Source organism: Crocuta crocuta, unplaced genomic scaffold (assembly GCF_008692635.1).
Source record: "Crocuta crocuta isolate KB4526 unplaced genomic scaffold, BGI_CrCroc_1.0 scaffold266, whole genome shotgun sequence".
NCBI classification, from domain to species: Eukaryota; Metazoa; Chordata; class Mammalia; order Carnivora; family Hyaenidae; genus Crocuta; species Crocuta crocuta.
The window spans coordinates 670,961-693,409 of NW_027531005.1; positions in this window are offsets into that span (position 1 = coordinate 670,961).

The window sequence follows — 22,449 nt, forward strand, 5'->3', positions numbered from 1 at the left end:
ACTTTTGAGTCACGGCCGTCTATAAAAGTTAAAGAAAGCTATGGGTCTTGTTCCCACAAAAATTCACACAACACACACGCCCAAGATCTTGGAAACATTTCCTTTTTGGTGCAGCAGAAATTCTCCAACAGGTAGAATGAGGACAAAAAACTCTAGCTGAGTTTCGTTCCCATGTTCTGACAAGCATGGGCTGCGTCTCCACTCTCTCCCCCAAAAACCTAAGACGAAGAAACTATAAAAATAGAACATATGTATCTGACACATACTCTCGGATGGTCTGGAGCACTGTCTGCTCCCAACCTGGCCCTGCGCAGGGCAGCGGGGGAGGGCAGGGAGAGACGGAGGGAAGAGGCAGAGCCCGCAGGCAGCCCTGCGGCAGGTGTAACAAGCCAGGGAGTTTAACTTACTGACTGGCTGGTCTCAGGCGCCACAGGACCAGATCTCTGCATCCTCCTGCCAGGATCCTGAAGGTTGAGATGGAGGTCAAAAGTGGGGCTCGCTCACATATTCAGTCCAGGCCTCAAGAACAGCTTGCTCTCAAGGCTACGACGTGAAAACGGCTCCCACTGTGGGAACAGCAGGCGGAAGTACATTCCAGGGACAGGGACGGGGTGAGGGGCCTCCGATTGGCCTCGGTCAAACTCGCGGGTCACTCAGAGGTCACGTCCTCTCCTTGACCTCCTCCAACAACCGCTTGTTACCTGCAGCATCTTTAGAAGCAAACAGTAAATGGCCTGGTTTTCCTTCCTGTGGCGAAGATGATCAATTGCATGTTTAAATTGTTCATTTCAGTGGCCGACCGCATTATCAGCGATCCTGCAGTGACAATAGGATTTATTACATGTATATTTAATCATGCTGCATCTCCATAGACTTTGTGTTCCTCAGGAAGAAAATTCTTGCCCTTCTCAGTGCAATTCTTTTAAAACAGCAATAATCATTATATCCACATAACAGTCCTATTGTGATTTATTTTTAAAAAAAACCACTTTCTTTATTTCTGACAGAGAGAGAGAGAGACAGCGTGAGCAGGGGAGGGTCAGAGAGAGAGGGAGACACAGAATCTGAAACAGGCTCCAGGCTCTCAGAGCTGGCAGTCAGCACAGAGCCCGACGCAGGGCTCGAACCCACGAGCTGTGAGATCACGACCTGAGCTGAAGTCGGCTGCCCAACGGACTGAGCCACCCAGGTGTCCCAGTCCTATTGTGATTTCTAAATAGGGCAACATACCTGGTCGTGGGTTCATGGGTACTACCCTGAAGCTGGCACCTGTTTCCTTGTAAGCGGTTTCAAGGAAGGAACTTACTTTGTTTGCCTTTGTTCTGGTTCACAATGTCAGAAGGTTCTCATTTGGCCTCAATTCTCTCCAATCCTCTGATTTGTCTCATGAAATTTACAACAATTGAGTATCTTCCTTTTCAACTATACAAAGAAGCCCTTTAAAAATCCTACAGACCAAGCCTCTTGATCATTGGCCACATGACAAACCTGTCTGTATCTAGGAAGGGTGGGCTTTATAAATTGCCAAACACCACCCTATTCCACAGTACCCCAAGGTTGGCTGCTTCATTACAGTGATCACATAATACCTACAAACTACAGCAGAGAAAAGGAATAAAAACATGAGAGTGTTGTGATCTAGTCCTGATTGATTACTCACACGCACTACTTTGTCATGTTCTATTAAAAGATAAATCTTACCCTTCAGGAAAAAGAAAAATTGTAATTAGACATTGTTATGGACAATCTCTATTTTTCAAAAGAGCAAAGGGCGACCCCAGCCATAGGCAGGTAGTAGGCAAAATGAAAACAAACATCTGCATTATGAGAAACCTCTTTTGGCCTTTTTAAACTAAGACAGGAGGAGGGGTGCCTGGGTAACTAAATCTGTTGGGTTCAGACTTCAGCTTAGGTCATGATCTCATTGCTCGTGGGTTCGAGCCCCGCATCGGGCTCTGTGCTGACAGCTCAGAGCCTAGAGCCTGCTTCAGATTCTGTGTCTCCCTCTTGCTCTGCCCTGCCCCCTCTCGCTCTGTCTCTGTCTCTCAAAAATGAATAAATGTTAAAAAGAAAATAAAAAACAATAAACTGAGACAGGAGGATTTATCACTGCTCACAGTTTGAAAGAAAAGGAAGAAATCTCACCAGCAGAGGGCTCAGAAACCAGTGGGGTATCTGATAGTTACTTAAGGGAAGTACAAAATAAAAAGGACTTCATTGAAAAACACTTCTGCCTGGAACTTCATATATTATAAGGCTCATTGCATTTAAAAAAAAAAAGTGGGGGTGGAGGGAACCAAGTGGCTGTGTCCTTGCAAAGAGAAAGAAGTCCACCTCGTCTCTGGCCTAAATATCCCAAAGTTTTATCCCAGACCAGTAGAAATTAAAGCATAAGTAAAAATTATATAATCCTAATATCAAATGTGTAAACAAACCATCAAGGAAATGGTATATAGTTTGTAATAACAGCTTTAAATATTTAACTTAAATATGAATCTTTAAAAGTTAAAGGAAAGTATTTAACCAGTTTTATTGGGTGGAACTTTTTTTGTGTGTAATAGACATTAAGGAAACATTCAATGCACAGACGCCTCAGTCTAAAGGAATCCCATTCCTTTTAGTATTAAATACTTTTTAAAGTATTTAATATATTTTTGACAGTAATTCAATCTAATCATATCAGTGCATTGGATATGTACATTTTCCCACCTCAAAAGTAACTTAAACGTTTCATAGGCTAAATTTCTAAGAAAAAACAAACTAAATAATTTTAAATTATTTTTTAGAGAAGCTATGAATCAGTAACATATTCTTACTACAAGTACTTATCAGGTATATATATAATTAAGAAGCAAGATAGCAGAAATGGAAAGGCAGGGATGTTGGAAAAAGATAAATCAGTCGTAAATCTTTTAGAAACCCCCGGAAGCAGCCTTTGTGCTGCGATATTTCTAATAGCATCACAGGTCTGGGTCTGAGACCCCGTCTCAATTTAAATTCCTCCTCATATACTTACCTATAGTAATCTACTTCTCCAGTCACTGTTCTTTTAGAAACATAATACCACACTATGTGGGATTTTTTTTAAAATTTAAAGTCTTTTATTTTATTTATTTATTTTTTAATTCAAGTTAGTTAACATACAGCATTGTATTGGCTCCAGGAAAAGCCAGGGATTCATCACTTACATATAACACCCAGTGCTCATCCCAACAAGTGCCTTCCAATGGGCAGAAGACATGAATAGACACTTTTCCAAAGAATACATCCAAGTGGCTAACAGACACATGAAAAGATGCTCAACATCACTCATCATCAGAGAAATATAAGTCAAAACCACACTATACTTTAAAATAAGTGCACCCAGGGGCACCTAGGTGGCTAGTCAGGTGAGCATCTGAGTCTTGATTTTGGGTCCGGTCATGATCTCACAGTTTGTGAGACTGGGCCCCAGGCTTAGCATGGAGCCTCTGCCCCTCTCCAGGCCCCTCCCTCTCAAGATAAATAAATGAACATTTAAAATAAAATAAGCACACCTAAGAAATGTTAGAAATAAATAAATAAATAAACAAATAAAATGCTACTAACATTTCTATTCATCATCTATGCAAAGATATACAATTACAAAGGCTTTTAAAGGTTTTCAAATTCCTAAAGATAATTGGTTCCCCCAAATTTCTGAGAGATTAGAAGGGTTAAATTTTGTCTCTCTGTATTCAAAAAATTAAAATGAAGCTTATATTTTCAAAACTAACTAGATTCTTCAAGCAAACTGCCATTAGCTTAAATCTTTTAAAAGTGTACTAGTTGCATTATACAATCCCTTGTTTCCGTTACTCTCAAACTGAGGAACACATATTAGGTATGTGCCAGCTCAGGATAAATAAATATCAGCTATTACTAATTATTATTATTATTATTATTATTAAATTCCTGGAACACCAATCTCATTTAAAACTAACTTACTTTCATTAAAACACATTTGGATACATTACTGAATGTATCTAATACATTACTGAATGAATCTAAAGTTCAGATACATTTTAAGATTAAACACTAGTCTTCTCAGAAATTTTCTACTGGCAGAGATTCATGCCCAGGTCCCCAAAGATGTGCCTTTGTCCCTCACTACAATTTGGGATACTTTTCATTGAAAAGCACGAAATTACAGTAAAACCCTTTCATACTGTGCTCTGTGATGATACTAACTAGAACACAAAATGATTGGCTAATGGCTCCCAACGTCTATTCTCAAAAGAGTCAGGCTAACATTCCTGCCTGTAGTAGGGAGGGGAGAGGAGAGCAAGAAATGGAGGCTCAATACACATTTCTTTGTAATTGTCAGTCTATCTCTATAAAGCTGATAGATTTTTTTAAGTTTTTTTTTTCATTTTTTTTCATATAGCAAGTAAAAGGCTGACTGAAACATTGTTTTTCATTATTCTTGTAATAATGAAGCTCTTCACGTTATGCAGTTCAAATTTTTCAGGCCTTATTTACACCATTATGGCCAAGTTTACAGTGCTTAATCTTCTTGGAGACTTTATTGGCCAAGACAGAAATCAACCTAGATTGTAGTTACCTCCTCTATAAAATTAAAGCTTGAAAATATTAGGGATGACAGTTTTGAGGCATAAATGCTTCCCTCTCCCTTGTGACCATGGCAAACTTGAGCTTGGATATAGTCTCAGAGCCCTTCTCCTCTCTGTTTTCCAAGAAACCGCATCTCATCAATTATGGACAGATTGTAAATTATGAGATATTTGTTATCTCTGGACTAGATGATCTCTAAGTATTCCACAAACTCTAAGTTTTATGAATCTTATCCTGGAGAGGAGTCACAAACATACAACTTTTCTTTGCCAGTGCAAACTGTATTTTTTAAAATTTATTTGACATAAATATTGTGTCAATTTAAGCTGTGCAACCTGTTAATTTGATACATTGATATATTGTAATATGACTGCCATTGTAGCAGTATTTAGTATCCCTTGTATCCTTCATATAGACTTCCTTTGGTCTTGCCATGCAAAGGGAGTGATGCCAACCAGTCCTCAAGCCACAAATGATAACCAGGGTAAAGTGCATAAATCAAAAGTAGCTACATACAAGCCACACACAATGAAGACAGCCAATGCTGAGATCTCTCTCTTAGGAATCAGGTCTTCTCTCTGGGGACATATGAACAGGTGATATATGCAGTAAAGCATTATTAGCTTGAGATCAGGCTGGATCCCACATGATATAAAAACTGAGCTATGATTCCACTTCTCTGTAGGGTTTTGTATATCTGAATCAAAACAAGAACCAAGCTCCAAAGACACAGGGACATTGAGGTGCAAGAGGTTAAGTAACTTCTCCAAACTTACACAGCATATGAGGTAAGCAATGGCTTCTAGCTATTTCTCATCTCATGCCATGTTCCAAGAGTGCAAAATTTAGATCCGAAGACTGGAGTTTGAAGTTTCACTGTGTCATTAGCTTAAGCAAGCCTCTTAGTTCCCATTTCTTCATTTATCCTTTATCTAGTGAGAGACTGATAATGGCCCATTTAAAATGTCGCCCACGGGGCTTAGCATTTAGCTGTGGAAAGTAGCACTTGGCATAGTACCTGATACTTGCCCAATATTTTAAATGTAGTAGCCATTTGTAGTAATTCAGTCATTATGAATGTGGGTGTAGTAAGAAGGAAGGAGGAGGGGCAGATTGACCTTGAGATTGTCAGATGGAAGACTGTGGGGATGGGAAAACTTCTTTTTTTTTTTTTAAAGTTCATTTATTTGTTTAGGGAGGAGAGGAGGGACAGAGACAAAGAATCCCCATACGGGGCTCAAACCCCTGTGAGATCATGACCTGAGTCTAAATCAGGAGTTGGGCACTTAAGTGACTGAGTCACCCAGACACCCCAGGGGATAGAAACACTTCTAACCAAGATAAGAAACATTAATTTCCATTGCGTAACAGCGTATCTCAAAGGAAATAACATTAAATGAATGATCAGAGAATAGAATTTTTTAAGTTTCAGGGGACTTCCAGAAACCATCCACCCATGTCTCTGCCTTTCTGCAGACAGTTCAGAACAAATAGTTGTCTCTTTTCTTCTTTAAGATCACTGAGGAAAGAAAGTAAGTAGCCTTCCTGAACATTCCGTTTCAGGAGTTGATCCCTTTATAGTCCTAAAGATACTCGTCACATACAACTAGAATCTCTCCTGCATTAGGTAAGCCCTTTTCATCTTGTTCTGTCCTTAGCTGACAGAACACTTGTTTGTTTTTTGTGACTGAAACTCTTCCTAGATGGTAGATACCTTAGGCTTCTCTTCCAGAAGCAAACCAATCTCCATTATTTCCCTAGTGTCATCTTTGAGTTCATTATTCATCACTCTCATTCTTTCCCAAATCTTCTTCCCTTTTGCCAAAACAATTATTTTCACAAAAGATGATAGTGATGAAAATTATTTTACTACCTTGAAAAATCGACTTTCTTATCATTTGATGGGCTGAATTCTTCCTCTTCCCCATCAAGCTGGAGCACAACGATTCTTTCACCCTGAGTTTTCACTCCCTGGGAAGCTCGAGTTTCGAATGATTAGCTCTTAAATTACCTTTGTGCAGAAGGATGGAGGATGTTTGGGAATGTCTTTTAAAATTTTTCGCTCAGGGATGCCTGGGTGGCTCAGTCATTTGGGCGTACAACTTCAACTCTGGTCACGATCTGGCAGTTTGTGGGTTCGAGCCCTGTGTCAGGCTCTGTGCTGACAGCTCAGAGCCTGGAGCCTATTTCGGCTTCTGTGTGTCTCTCTCTCTCTAACCCTCCCCTGCTCTCTCTCTCTCTCTCTCTCTCTCAGAAATAAGTAGAACATGAAATTTTTTAAATAAATAATTTTTTAAAGTTTTTTTTCCCCTCAGCTTATGCACATGCTAACAGTAAGACCTTAAGACACTGAAACAGTGCTGAAGGCATCATGTGCATGAAGCTTTAAGAGCTAACATAAAATTCTGGTTTTAAGTCTGAGACCTTGGTAATAACCCACCATTTTTACTGTTCCTTATAAAGTCAATACTGAGTTGCACACCAACCAAAAGAACTTAAGCTAAAAAATATTGAGCTACTGGTTGACAGCTACTAGCTTTGGAAATGAGAGGCTGCAAGGTTAACCTTGATTGGAGGGAAGTACTTGGCATTGCCACCACAGCGGAAGGTCGGGACCCTGGGGCAAGGGTGAAGAGGCTCCGAAGAGGGACTCTGAGGAGATAGATACACTCTCTTTCAGGTATCCTTAGACAACAAAAGGAAAATGCAGTGCTCAATAACCATGCTCCCCAAAGGCCCTCTAAAAGAAAATGGAATAAAGCAACTCAGATGTTTCTCAGCACAAGCTTAATTAAAGTTTTTCTCGAAGGCTGGCCTGATTTTTTTGGTGTGGCTGAGGGGTGGGGGAAGAGTAGAAGAAAGAAGAGTGACGTTTTTATAAAATCTAAAATCTGTTTCTTTTCTCAATCTTTCACCTGGGGCTAAATTAAAAAAAAAAGTTTTGGAGATTTTTTTTCTTTATCCTTCCTTCTCTTTGTTTCTATCACACCTCACCCTCATTAAATACCCGCCCCCCACCAAAAACCAAACAAACAAACAAAAAAACACCTCTTCCTTTGAGTGATAGCATTTGCTTAATGTTCAATCTATGATTTCTTTTCCTTGTAACTAAATGGTATTGTATCTAATATACCATCCCCGCCAGTAAATCACCCCTTTCCTGAATCTCCTTAATGCAGCTAAGAGATGTCAGAATTATCTCAGAGGTGACAGTTTTCTCTTATCTTCAGATGATAGAACTTTCCCCAGTGAAGAAACAACGTCATAACTGTCTTCCTCTGCAATATTCAAATAGTGCTGCATTAAAGAAAAAAAAAGTTAAGAACTTGGCTCTCTTAAAGAAAAAGAAACAACTAGAAATCATTAGTGGAGTCTGGCTCTTAAACTGCAGAATTAGAATTCTCACAGAGCTCTAAGCTTCTGAGGAGAAAGGCCGTCTGTGGAGCCAAATGTGATACATTCAAGATGCTACCCTGATCAGAAGCCAAATTTGTTACAGGTGAGCTGATACCTTTGGGAAAGTTTGTATTTCACTAAGTCAAAAAGCTTGCAACAGAAGCTTTCTGAGGATCATGTCTTTCTTCTTTTTTTTTTTTATTTTTTATGTTTGCTTATTTTTGAGATGGAAAGAAACAGAACATGAGTGGGGGGTGGGGGGGCAGAGAGGGGGAGACACAGAATCTGAAGCAGGCTCCAGGCTCTGAGCTGTCAGCACAGAGCCCAACGCAGAGCTTGAACCCACAAACCGGGAGATCATGACCTGAGCCGAAGTTGGAGGCTTAACTGACTGAGCCACCCAGGTGCCCCGAGGATCATGTCTTTCTAAATGGCACCCAACACATGGACCGTGGTAGACCTCATCTTCTATCAAGAATTTTTGGCCTGAAAAAACCACAGAGGCCTCCCTGGGCAAATAGTGAGGATGTCAGATTTCAGGAATTTTCTCTTTTTGTTTCCTGACCCTCCCCCCCTGCTCTTTTAAAAACTCTTTGGGCAACCCAGTGCATATCCTATCTTCTCCACAACAAATTCAAAAAGAACTAGACATCAATCATCCCTAACTTTTCCTCACTAAACAGATTTTACTTTAAGAAGACATGAATATCCTGGGTGACACCTTCCAGAAATTTCTATTTTTAAATATTTCTAATACATAAATATACATTGAAAACTTCGGGTTTGAGAGACCGAAGTGCTTTTCCTGCCATCTTATTGTCTTGGATAGAAACAGAAGGGACCCTTCTCCAAATGGTACCATGCTTTCCTAAAACAGATGAAGCCCATGAGGTTCTCTTTCCCAGCCTGGGGAATTCCTTCAAGGCGAAAGCAAATGTCTGATCACTCACTTTGTATTCCCGGATGTGAGAAGTAAGCCCCTGAATCTTGCAAAAAGAATTTCCCCCATAAAATTAATTTTATTGAGAGATGGCAAGTATCACTCACCTTAAGCCAATACTAACCTGACCTTTCATGTATTTGTTTAGATCAGATTTGTCTCTATTCAGAAAGCCTAAGATTTGTCTTGTAAGTAGAATAAAGATGAAACATATATAATCACTGAACATTCCTACGGCCTCATGATATAGTGGAAATTCACCGGATCTACCAGATGGAGTGTCTCTTCTCTAAGGTAGTAATTACCATCTATTTCAACACTAAGGCTCTTCTTACCATTTCCCCCCATAGACCTCATGGTTTGAAAGATTTTGTCCACAAACGAGCACATATTAAATAATAATTCATTTTCTCTTTTCATTAATCTAACAAATGCAGCTGCCAATCCTCAGAACTCAGGATTGAGATGACTATATTGCAGCAGTGAATTTCTATAATCCCAGCCCAAAGCAAAGAAATGGCATTTTAATTAGTCTGTGCAATGTTATTATGAATAAATACGTAATTTCTCGTAGATTTTTAGAAACATCAAGAATAGCTCATAGACTCTCATTACCTAGGACCACATAGATGAGAACAGAGCTGCAAGGTTCTCCTTCCCTCTCTTTCCCTTTATCTTGTAGCATTTCTCTCTTTTCTAGTCTGGATTCTGAAATGCCAGTGGAACATAGTGGCCTATCAAATTATTAATGGCTTATCCACTTTATTCCCTATTTTATATTCTGACTCTACAACCCAATCAAGTATTCACTTGGACTCCTAAAATGGTAAAATCCCTGGTTTGGCCCTGATGTCTGCATACTTCTAAACCATCGTTACAGATCATGATACCCGTGAACCAGAGAGCTTTGCCAAGGATGCCCAAGGGCTTCAATTTGGTCGGAATACATCTTTGAATAATAAAACGTCAACTCATCAGGGAAAATATAGTTGCTTCCAAGAATACAATAGTTGGCTTAAGGATTTTTTTCTTACGCGTTATTTTCTTATTTATTTATTTAGTTACTTATTCAGGGGCAGAGGAAGGGGAGAATCATATAAGCAAACTATCCCTTAATTAACTGATCGCTGTGTGTTTCAAATGACTTGACCTGAGGCTGTGTACTCAAGGTCCAATAAAGGCATCAAACAAAAAGGGAGTAAGTAAATATAATCCCACTGCCGTCTTGTAAACTCCCAAAGTTATGCCTAACGACAAAAAAAGACTCTTGTCCTCTCCCTAGACAAACATTTACAATATACATTTAGCCTGTGCATGACGCTTGGTTTAAAATACTGTTGTTTACCTTAAAATATAGCCGGGACCAAACTGTCTGACCGTGTTGGAGTGATTCTAACATACTCACTGTCTGGTGCCCGCTCCTAGAATGGATTCCCTTTGGAGCCAGGAATGGGCATTTTAGAAAGAATCCCATTTGCTTCTTTAAGTGAAAAGGATTTCAAGTGACAAGTTCATAACTATGTACATTCTATCCATTAATATTTTCTCTATCAGTGGCTTGAGCTAGACTTTTGTCCCCCTTCTTTCTAGACTCTCATTTGCCTGGGCTCGATGAGAAAGAGCTCCCTCTCTACTTGGCCATTTGATCACCTCCCTAATGCCTGTCAGATTCCTGAAATAGTCCTTTACCAACAAGCCAAAGAGGCCAGGGCTGTGATTACACATCATCCATGTCCCTCACCAGGATTCTGCATGTCTCATAGAAATAGGAAATGAAAGACAAAGCAAATGAATTATTAACACTTACATGATTCAGAGGGAGAGAAAGGTTCTGTTGAGTCTTTCGGGAAAAAACACCTCACATCAGCACATCCAAGACAACTTTCTTTTCTAATGTTCAATATCCGTTACCTTAGGTCTCTAAAGCCTATAAATCTAAGGGAGATGTCATTTGTGGTAAAACTCTAGCCAATACTTTAAAGTAATTGTATGGAGATTTGATGACACTGAATCTCCCCCTAAGACTTTTACACAAATTTATAACAACCGGATGTGACAGGTAGATTTGTCTCCTCTCCTGACAGGATAATATGGCGCCAAGAGGCCATTTTTCTTGGGCTGGCACTGAGCTCAGCACTTACTGGCTGGCTGTCCTGCTCTCCGTGCTATTCAGCAGAGTGCAGAGAGCAGACTCCACCATCAGCTCCTGCTCCCTAGTCACCTTTGTTGGTCAAGTGTCATCATACCACTATTTTACCTGTAACACTAACTGCCCATTCCCTAGAATTGTGGGAAAATTGAAGCAAGTCAGAGGCTCCTGACTCTACCCGAACATTGACTCCCTGTTACAACTTTGTGCCAGGTCATGATATAACCTCTCTTGGAGGTCTGTCAGTCTCTGTCGGAGCCCTGAACAAATTAGAGGCTCCTTTGGGCTGACACCCTATCTTTCCAGCCATTCTTACCTGGAAGTGTGAATTTAAGAAATGTTTGAATTTTATCAATACACACACTTCAATTTTTAAATGTAAAACAAAACAAAATGAAACAAATAACTACTTCCCTTCATCCAGGCAGACCTACTTCTGTGTGGAGGAAGTTGGGTGACTTGGTGCACAATTCCTAGTGCGCACACAGGCCCGGATGGGGCAGCTGAGATGGTTTTGTCTCCTGCAGTCCACTTGCAGGCTCCATGGGCCTCCGTGGGCCTCTCCTGCACAGCCTGTGTCTCCTCTCCCAGCCCCTTTGAGAATCACACTGCAGTAGAGACGTTATTGAAGGTGGCATTCTGTGCTGGTATACATCAAACACAGAGAACACCGGAAGGGTATGGGAATCGTTCACAGCTACTCCTTGGTGAAGGCTATAAGAGGTTTTGGTTTCTCTTATACTTTGCTATATTTTCTAAGTTACTTAAAATACCTTTATATTATTTTCTTAATCCAAAAAAAATGAGTAAAAATGTTTTAAAGCTCGAGATCTAGCAGATCCAGGGCGTGGATCCTTGATTCTCCTTTACCATCGAACATGGCACACCCTTGCATCTTTTTGGCTGAGATTTGACACAAGGTTCCTTTTCCCCACACTATTTGCATCAGGATCTAAAAGTCAGGGTTCCACATTAACTCCCTATCTAATACCCCAGTTCTGACATCCCTGTCCTTGGACCTGACCCACTTGTAACTGAACGCCTCAGTACCCTGTTTGGTTTTTCTTAGCCATCCTTCCCTTAAAAAATAATCCTGTTCTCCATCCCTCTCATCTACCACCTCCACAGGTGGGAGTAAATGAATAACCTCCGGACGCTGACCGATTTCTGGATCCCCTCTCTCCAATGCCCCACATTCTTGGATTAGTCCTCTTAGACGCAACATTTGCCTCAACCAGCCTGAGTTCCTGTATCTTGACCACAGTACCAGGAAGACTTGGCTTCTCTCTCAGGGCCACCCTTCATGGTGAGTTCTCAGCCTGATTTCCTCCCCAACCCCTTTTGTTATGGTTCCCAAATGGTTCCTGCCAACATTCACTCTCCTTTGGACACCAGTACAAGAGCTATCTGGGCAGAGCCCTGTCAGCAACAACCAAAATATTTCATGCATGTTTTCATCATAGATGCCCTCTATTATTTGTTTCCACAGGGCAACAATAAGATGGCCCTGAGAATAATCTAGAACAATCAATCTTCATTCATCTCATGCATGTCACATAGACAGCAGTTAGGTCTAATGTCAAGTCAGTAGTTCTCTGAGAGAAATGAGGCACTGCCAGTTGTGGGGAGAATTCAGATTATCCTTCACTGATTTCTTTGAGTAACTCAAGCTGAGGGGAAGTTTTTGGAGATAAACTCATCAGAGCTAAAGAAAGATGATTTACACATGGAACTAAAAGTTCTACTCAATTATTACCTACATGACAAGAAATAGAGACAGAGAGAGTCAAAGTGACCTAAAATGAATATATGGAGAGAGAAATACTCGGCACTATGAGGTAAGGAGATGCTGTTCTTTAAAAGTTTATAAAAATGGATAAATGTTACTTTATAATGAGTTTCAGTGATAAAGTGTTGACTAAAGTTATATCTACTTGCCTTTCAGACATTATCAGAAAGCCTTTTCCTCAGATTAAGGGGAAATCAAAAGTGACAAGCCATTATCTGTTACATAAAGTTCCAGAGCCATTTTGGAAGAGAGGAGGGAAGAGCATTAGAAGGACAGATTAGATATAATTAGTTATGAAGCTGCTGCCAATACTTACAAGATTGTGTGATAAACAAACCTTAAGTCACAAACTAATGTTATTTTTTTCTAGAATGTCATTTGATACAGAGACCGGCAGAAAAATTTTTTATCCTTGCAAACCCATGTCAAGAAACTTATCTTAACTATTCACTCACCTGAGGTAGCCCACGTTTGAAATAAGGAGCTAGTTCTTCCTTGATTGCCAGAAACTTGGTGTCCCTGAGGGCAATTGGAGGGTTCTGGAATAAAACACTCCGCAGAACTTTTGTGGTTATCTCTCCAGCCTGTGACCAAATAAGGAGGTAGTCAGGTAGACCACTGCACCCATTCTTTATATCGATCTCAGAGCCACCATGCTAGAAAGGGTGCACCTCACCTATATCCCGGCCAGCATCTCTTTTGACAAAATCATAATTGTATATGACCTGGCACAATTCACTCCCAGTCAACATGGGAAGAAAGGGTTAATTATTTTAAAAATTTTGTTTTAATGTTTATTTATTTTGAGAGAGAGAGAGAGACAGGGTGTGAGCAGGGAAGGGGCAGAGAGAGAGGGAGACACAGAATCCAAAGCAGACTCCAGGCTCCAGTTGTCAGCACAGAGCCTGATGTGGGGCTCGAACCCACAAACCATGAGATCATGACCTGAGTCGAAGTTGGGCGCTTAACCGACTGAGCCACCCAGGTGCCCCAAGGGTTAATTATTTTTAAAAGACAAGTCATTTATTTACTCCAGCAGCCGAGATAGTAATTGTTTCCAAACAGATGAATGAGTGGCGTTTCCATGACTAATAAGGTAAGGAAATGAAGGACTAGTTCCATACACATGAACAAACCCTTGCTCAGCGTTTCATCTTCACTTATGTCAACTGCCTCTATAATGGCATTTCTCAGTAGGAGTACTCCATAGGAGCAATATGGTAGAAGAGATTTTTCATTATGTGGGACTGTACACTTCGGGACATGTAAGAATCTCTGGACCTACCAACTAAACCCTAGGGTCTTTCTCAGGCATGGACACAACCCAAAAGCCCCTGGATGTTTCTGTATGCCCCAGAGTGCTTTCTGACCCCAGCTGAGAACTGCTGGTGAATAACTGGTCTTATTCAGGGCATCACGGACCCAGCAATTTGCACTTCTTCCTTGATTTTTAAATAAAGGTAAACTTTCTTGCTTCAAACTACAATTAGAAGCTAGGTCAAGTAAAAATGCAAAGCAAATTTGAAATTGTACATGGATAGTCTCTCCCAAGTGAATTGTTAAATTTTAACAAACCTAAATTTGCTGATTTCATTCCCTCCCCCTAAGAGAAAGTTGCAGTCACCCAAAGATTTATTNAATATTCAGGGCATCATGGACCCAGCAATTTGCACTTCTTCCTTGATTTTTAAATAAAGGTAAACTTTCTTGCTTCAAACTACAATTAGAAGCTAGGTCAAGTAAAAATGCAAAGCAAATTTGAAATTGTACATGGATAGTCTCTCCCAAGTGAATTGTTAAATTTTAACAAACCTAAATTTGCTGATTTCATTCCCTCCCCCTAAGAGAAAGTTGCAGTCACCCAAAGATTTATTTGATCATCCAAGTTTGTCTCAGAATGTTTTATGTTTTCTAATTTTTCCAGCTTTATTGGAGTACAGTTGACAAAAGAAATTGTATATATTTAAGGTATGCACAATGCTGTTTTGATATATGTATGCATTATAAAAGGATCAAAATAATCAACTTGCTTAATATGCCCATCACCTCACATTGCCATTTTTTGTGTACATTGGGCAAACACTTAAGATCTACCCTCTTAGCGGGGTGCCTGGGTGGCTCCGTCGGTTAGGTGTCTGACTTCAACTCAGGTCATGATCTCATGGTATGCGAGTTCGAGCCCCATATCAGGCTCCGTGCTGACAGTTTAGAGCCTGGAACCTGCTTCAGAGTCTCTATCTCCCTCTCTCTCTAACCTTCCCCTGCTCTCACTTTGTCTCTCTCAAAAACAAATAAACATTAAAAAAAATTTTTTAGGGGCACCTGGGTGGCTTAGTCGGTTAAGCGTCCTACTTTCTCTTGGGTCATGATCTCGCGGTTCGTGGGTTCGAGCCCCGCGTTGGGCTCTGTGCTGACTGCCAGCTCAGAGCCTGGAGCCTGTTTCAGTCTGTGACTCCCTCTCTCTCTGACCCTCCCCTGCTCATGCTGTCTCTCTCTCTCTCTCCTAGAAATAAATAAAAACATTAAAAAATAATAATAAAAATAAAAAATTTTTTTAAAAAAAGATCTACCCTCTTAGCAAATTTCAAATATACAACACAGTTTTATTATCTAGAGTCAAATTGCTATACATTAAATTTGTGTGTGTGTGTGTGTGTTTATTTCTTATTGAGATAGAGAGAAACAGAGCATGAGTGGGGGAGGGGCAGAGAGCGAGAGAGAGAGAATCTGAGGCAGGCTCCAGGCTCTGAGATGTCAGCACAGAGCCCAATCCAGGGCTCAAACCCACAAACCACGAGATCATAACCTGATCCAAAGTTGGACACTTAACTGACTGAGCCATGCAGGTGCCCCAAATTGCTGTACATTAGATCTCCAGAACTTGTCCATCTTATAACTAACATTTTATACCCCTTGACCATGTCTCATTATTTCCCCCAACCCACAGACCCTGGCAATCACCACTCTGTTCTCAAATTTTATGAGTTTGACTGTTCTAGATTCCACATGTAAGTGAGAAGATACAATATCTGTCTTTCTCTGTCTGATCTGTTTCACTTAACATAATGTCCTCCAGTTTCATGTATGTTGCTACCAATATTAGGGTTTTCTTTTTTAAAGCTGATTACTGTTACATTACATATATATATAACATTTTCTGTATTCATTAATCTATTGATGGACACAGGTTGTTTCCATGCCTTGGCTACTATGAATAATACTGCCATGAGCATGCAAGTGCAGGTATCTCTTTAAGATACCAATTTCTTTTCCTTCAGATTTATACCCAGAATAGACCTTTATCCCAGGCGATAGATAACGGTAGTTAGAAGGCTAAATCAGGAAGACCCAAAATGTCAGCTGGTAGTTGGCTCACTATGTGAGAATCAAGTACCAACGAAAGGCAGAAACAAGGTAATGGGCTACAGACCTGAGAGAGGAAAAGCAGCACAGATGTACAGCTTGCTACTTAGAACATTCTGCCCCTGGACCTTTACATTTGCTGACACTTACTCAGCATTCAGACCTCAGCTCAGAGGGAGTTAGGTGGATGGGCTTTCCCAGCTTGAGAATGGTACATGCCATGGGCTCTAGAGCCAGATTCCCTGTGTCTGAATTCTAGTTTTGCCATTTACTGCCCAAGTATTCTTGGGAAAGTTGTTTACCCTTAGTGAGCCTCACTTCTCTCATCAGTGAAATGATAGTGTTAATAGTAATTCATAGTTTCAGTAGCTGTGAGAATTATATGGGTGAATGTGCGTAGAGCGCACAGAATGGCGACTGGATCATTGTAAGCACTCAGTAAACATAAACTATTGCAATAGAATGATGATGAAATTTGGACAAGACAACAAGATGGAGAGGATATAAAATTCCAAGTAAGAAATCAGACGAAGATATCACTATTTTAAGACCTCTTGAGAAATAGTCTCACAACTCTTGGACATCCTACCCACTTTGAAAATACAAAATAATCAAAGGAAGACGCTGAAAGGTTTGTGAGGCTATTCTCTTTGGAGAAAGTTGTGCTGGGAATTCCATCCTTCCCCATTCAGGGACAGAGAAGAGAGGTGCTCTACACTGTTAGCCTCAGGACTCCTGGAAGATCTTTGTATGCAACCCCTTAGACAAGTGCATCATGGACAAAGTCTGATTTCTACCTGGGAAATTTAAAAGGCAAGAGAGGAGCTGTGCTAACTCCTTGGGTGAAAGAACCAGACCTGAGATGCCCAATTCTAGCTTTACCTCACTTTCTCAGAATTTATTGGCCAAAAGATGCCCATGGAAGGGAAGAGGGTCATGCATCTGGGGAGTGGAGAGCTTCAGCCAAAAACAAATGTGCATCATGAAGACTTGGAGTCAGAGGAGCCCAGGAAGGAATCTCTGAAGAGCCATGAAAGCACCCAGCCATGGTCAGCTTTAATCATCTACCAGCACCAAGAAAGGAAAAGCCAAACAGCCAAGGAAAGACCACCCCCCTTGCCACCTTCAGCTCTTCTCATCTCTCAACCTCTCCCACCTCTTGACCAAGCTCAACACAAACTGTATGCATGATGTACAACTAAGCATGGTGAAGATGAGGAAAGATAAAAAACAAAAGCCAGCCACCACTACCTCTGTGTCACTCCCTCCAAAGGCATGGCATGTAGAAAGGAGGAAATGAATACTTGAGGATGATTTTGAATGAATATTTAAGGGTGGGTTTATATCTAAGAGTAGACATTCTAATTACAGAATTGAGACTGTGTTTGTGACATCATCTAAAAGAGAACAGAAAAGTCATCCAACCTGTCCTAGAATTCATCCAGAGTCACACAAGGATTACTTTCACAAAATAAAATTTCTAAAAGAGAGCAGGTGACAAAAACTAATTTGCATTTTGATTACTTCATGAGTCATGTTTATTCAAAATATCCCTTATACTACTTTTATTATTCCCAGACTACCCAATCTAAATTAGTCACTGTGATATGATAGTCCCTGCCTATCATACAATTTTTTGCTTCATAGCACTGATTCAAGATGGAATTATCTTACATATTCATTCGTTTGCTTCCTTGGTGCATTTCACTCTACTCTAGAATGTAGGCTTGTGAGTGGCAAACTTGGTCCATCTGCTTTTCTGCTGTATCAAAGCACGTAAAATGGGGTCAAAGACATCATGTATACTCAAGAGTTAGTTCTTAAAGTAATGAATCCCGAACATGTGGTTAACCTCAAAGCTCTTTCAATGCACCCTATTACTTCAGCTACGTTTCCGTACCTAATGATTGTAGCTTATTGCTCAAAATCGGAAGCCCAAAGGACCTTTCTCCAATGAACAAAAGGAACTGACAAGAGGCAGAACTTATTCTCTACAAACTAGAGAATGGCGGAGGTAGAGATTTGAAGAAAAAAAGAGGCCTACAGTAAAAATGAGGCAGAGCGTCTGAATCAAGAATAAAGCAAACTGAGAGTTATAGTCAGTACATACAGATGCCTGGGTCTCTACCTCCCACCTTGTATGTGACCTCCTAGCTTCGATACAGTTCTCCTCTCCATAAGCCTCCATCCAGCAAAATCTGAAAGCCTACCTCACATGTGTTATTTCTGAGGGGGAAAAAACATAACTAGCAAGTCCCTATAGAATTCAAAGAAGAGTAGGACATCTGATTCAAAAAAAATAATTAGAATCTGTAGACAAAAGACTATATAAAAAACTTGCAGCTCAGAAAGGAAATCGGGGCACCTGGGTGGCTCAGTCAGTTGAGCGTCTGATTCTTGATTTCAGCTCAGGTCATGATCCCAGAGTCATGGGATGGAGCCCTACATCAGGCGCTGTACTGAGCATGGAGCCTGCTTAAGATTCTCCCTCTCCCTCTGCCCCTCTCCTCAGCTTGTGTACTCTCTCTGTCTCAAATAAATAAAATGAAAATAAGTTAATTAAAAAGAGGAAATCAGTCAACATATGTCATTCTTCTGATCCTTGGACGCACTTAAAAAAAGAGGAGTTAAGTTGCCCTTGATGCTGAGGGGACATTTTCCCTGAAGAGACTCAGGCTTGGCCCTCAGGTTCAATTATAGTTCTTGCAGTGAATAATGTTTATGTAAGTATAATACTGTAGATATGTATTGGTTTTCAATCTTTAAAGTTGCTAGACAAAGCAAAGAAGCCTTAATTATAGTTATAGAAAAGACTGAAAATGTAAACAATGTCCTCAGAGAAGTTTGGAAGCTCATGAAGGACAAGGCAGAAGTGAGATAGGAATGTTAATTTCCTCTTAAATAGCCACGAGGGAAACAGTAATGTCAAAGTGATGGATCAAGACATAGTTTACCTTTATTTTTCAAGATTATAAATTATATACATACAATATATAAATATAAAGTATCCATATGTAAAATCACTGTTATATATATGGAATGCTTTGGATAAGGAGAGGAAAAAGGAAAAAATGGTGCAAATATTCTACATAATCTAAATTCTTCTTCCATATTGGGAAGTCAGTAGATAATATTTAAATGTGATAAATCAACAAATGCCAGTATAAGTATATCATTTAGTGTTACAACGGTAATCTCATCCACAACAAATATGAGATCTGAAAATGAGTGTTTGGGCATGTGGGAAAAGACTTTAACTTTGATTTTCATCTCCTATACTGCTTGAATTTATAATATCATGAGCATATGTTGCTTTAACAATGATTCTTTTTTAATTTAAGGTGCAGTCACTGAATAAAAACTGCACTGTATGAAATAATACAAAAGGATTGTAAATCACAAAATTGGAAGATTACCCAGATGAAAAAAAATAGGAAAATGAAATAAATACTACATGTACAAGAAACACAAATAAAGTAACCTATTTAAATGTATATTAAATTAATATATTCAAATATAGATGAAAACAAAATTAAAGAAAATGATGTCACTACGTATCAGTCTTGTTTGAAATAACAAATTTTTAAAATGGTAATAAATGCTTAATATAAGACAGCCAGACAGGACTTTAATTTCATAAATGATGAAAATGTTAAACAGCACGAGTACTCTGAATAATAATATGGACATTTATACTAAAAATGACAAAAAACAGTTTTCTTCTCTTATGTGAATCTTGTGGGAATTACATTGCAAGAAAATAAGACAGAATAATAAAAAACTAATATTAAGTATTTAATTTGTTGCAAAATTTTAGCAAAGGCATACATGGCATAATAAACTATGTTTTCAATGACCCTAAAAATACACTATACTCAGCAATAATGCTTATGAAAAATATGTTTAGGTATGGAATTTTAGATTTAACATAAAAAATCAGAAAAAAATCAGAAAGCAGAGGAAAGCATTATAGAAAAAATTCTGTACCCATACACATGAAATAAAAGTAATTTTTCACTATTTCCTAATATAAATTAGACTCTGAAAAGTAATATAAATAGAAATTAAATCACCAGAATCGTAATAAAGCCAATATAGCCAAAAGACATCTTTTGGGCATCTGAAATTCAGCAGTACCCCTGATTAGAGTTGGTTAAACAATTGAATAGACAATGGGTATTAACTTTTCTAATTTTCTAATAAATTTTCTAATTTATAAAACATTTTTCAAAGCACATTTTAAACAAATGGCTCTCAAATACAAAGGTTAGCAATGAAAAGTCCTTCAAAACAAAAATTAACATTTCGAAACTAAAACGTTTAAGTATGTTAATTCTATGAGCAGTCATTGATTGTCTCTGTTTTGGACACAAGCAAGGTGCAGAAGAAAAATCCAGAACAAAACATCCTGAGATGGTTCTGATAATTGGGTTTGAGTAATGCCAGAGGTGAATTAGGTTTAAAAAAAAAAACAAAAAACTAGTACTAAGGTAATTTTTTAGATGTAATGAAAATGACCACAGTGTTTGAAAAGAGTCTATAAGAAATTAAAAATTAAGGGAAACAATACAAATATAAATCCCCAAGTGTAGGTATACCTGAGTATATAAAAATACAAAGGAAAAGTCCAACCACAGAAAAGTGTCTGATGGGAGAGAGCAATTTCTGTTATCAAATCTCACTTATTCCTCTAGAATCAGTCTAGATGTAAGGATCCTTAGCACAGCAACTCAGTCAAGGTGGCCTGGAGAATGCTCCAGCTCTCTCCCTGCGCAGTAAGTTCTGTCCCCATTGCTCATAACTGAGCTACTGCCTTTAAAATAAACTGAATATGTATTTGTCTTATTAGTGGGTTTTCTCCTTAGAGTTCTTTATCTTTCTGGTTTTACAGTTGCCCGTGGTCTAAGTCACTCTTCATGTTAAGGTACCTAAACAAAATTCATTCTTTCATTCACTTATTCATTCATATCTTCATTCATTCATTCATTCAACATTCTTTGATTGCCTGGCGCTGTGCAGGTTAAGGGGATACACGATGGTTAAGGGAGGAGGGCAGTCTTTGTTCCCACAGAGATAACAGACAAAAGTTAACAATTTGATATAGAAAAGGAAACATGAGGCTCCTTCATAATAGGTCTCCAGATATCAAATTTTGGTGGCACCCTCTCAGGTTTATTGATAGATAGGTAATGGATGCCTAAGGAAAAGAGGACCCAAATTATTCATGGGGCTGATTCCAATGTCAACAACACAAATCAATTGTCCTCAGGTTGCTGAAGACAAGAGTAACAGCCATGTTGCTCACACTTTTAATCAGACCAAATGTACCCACTGAAGTTTCAGAAGGATAAACAAAAGAAGTTTTAAGATACATACTGACATTTTCCAGTCAATAAAGAAAAGTTACTTGAATACAACTGACATTTAGTCATAAGAATTATCTCCTTGGCTTTACGGGTTAATTAAATCTGGAATAAGATGGTTGTGTTTTTGTTTTTGTTTTTTTCCCAAGCAACATAAACATAGCTGAGACATAAATCATAAATTCAAAGCATATTAAAGAAATGGACTCAGACTCAAATTGCCAAGCAGAACTGAAGATTACAACTTAAGGCAACAGAAAGGTTAGACCATGGCCCCGGGTCCCCTACCCTCAGGCACCCTGTTGTTATTGTTGCCTTTGTTTTTCCCACCTTAACTCACTTCCTGTAGGAAGGGCTACACTGATCTAAAGACAGGAGAATGGAATTATAGTCTTGTTCTTACTTATGTTTGTCAAAGATAAATTTCTCATCCACAAGTGTCATCTCTTTATTTACTGTTCATGCACAAAGGGTGGGGTGGGGGGAGATAAAGGGGAAAGAAGACAAGACTCTTGTGTCTCTTGTAAGGAGAAATCCAATAATATGTTTTCCAAAGTTACAATTAACTATTTGGATCCCCTTATCCATGACCATCAATTACTATGAGGGGCCTTTAGAAACCGAACTCTATCTACATTTTGTACTCAACATACTAAAATTTTATGTCCAGATGTTTCAAAAGAGTTTTTTTTTTAACAGAAAACCTTCAAGTCCATGTTCATAATTACCAAATGCACAACAGAATTTCAGTCTTGTAAATGTTTTCAATATGCAACTTTACCCAAAGTGTTTCTTACAATTGGCCCTTTGAATATGAATTTGCAGAGTTCTTTTCTTTACAGAAACTGCTCATTAT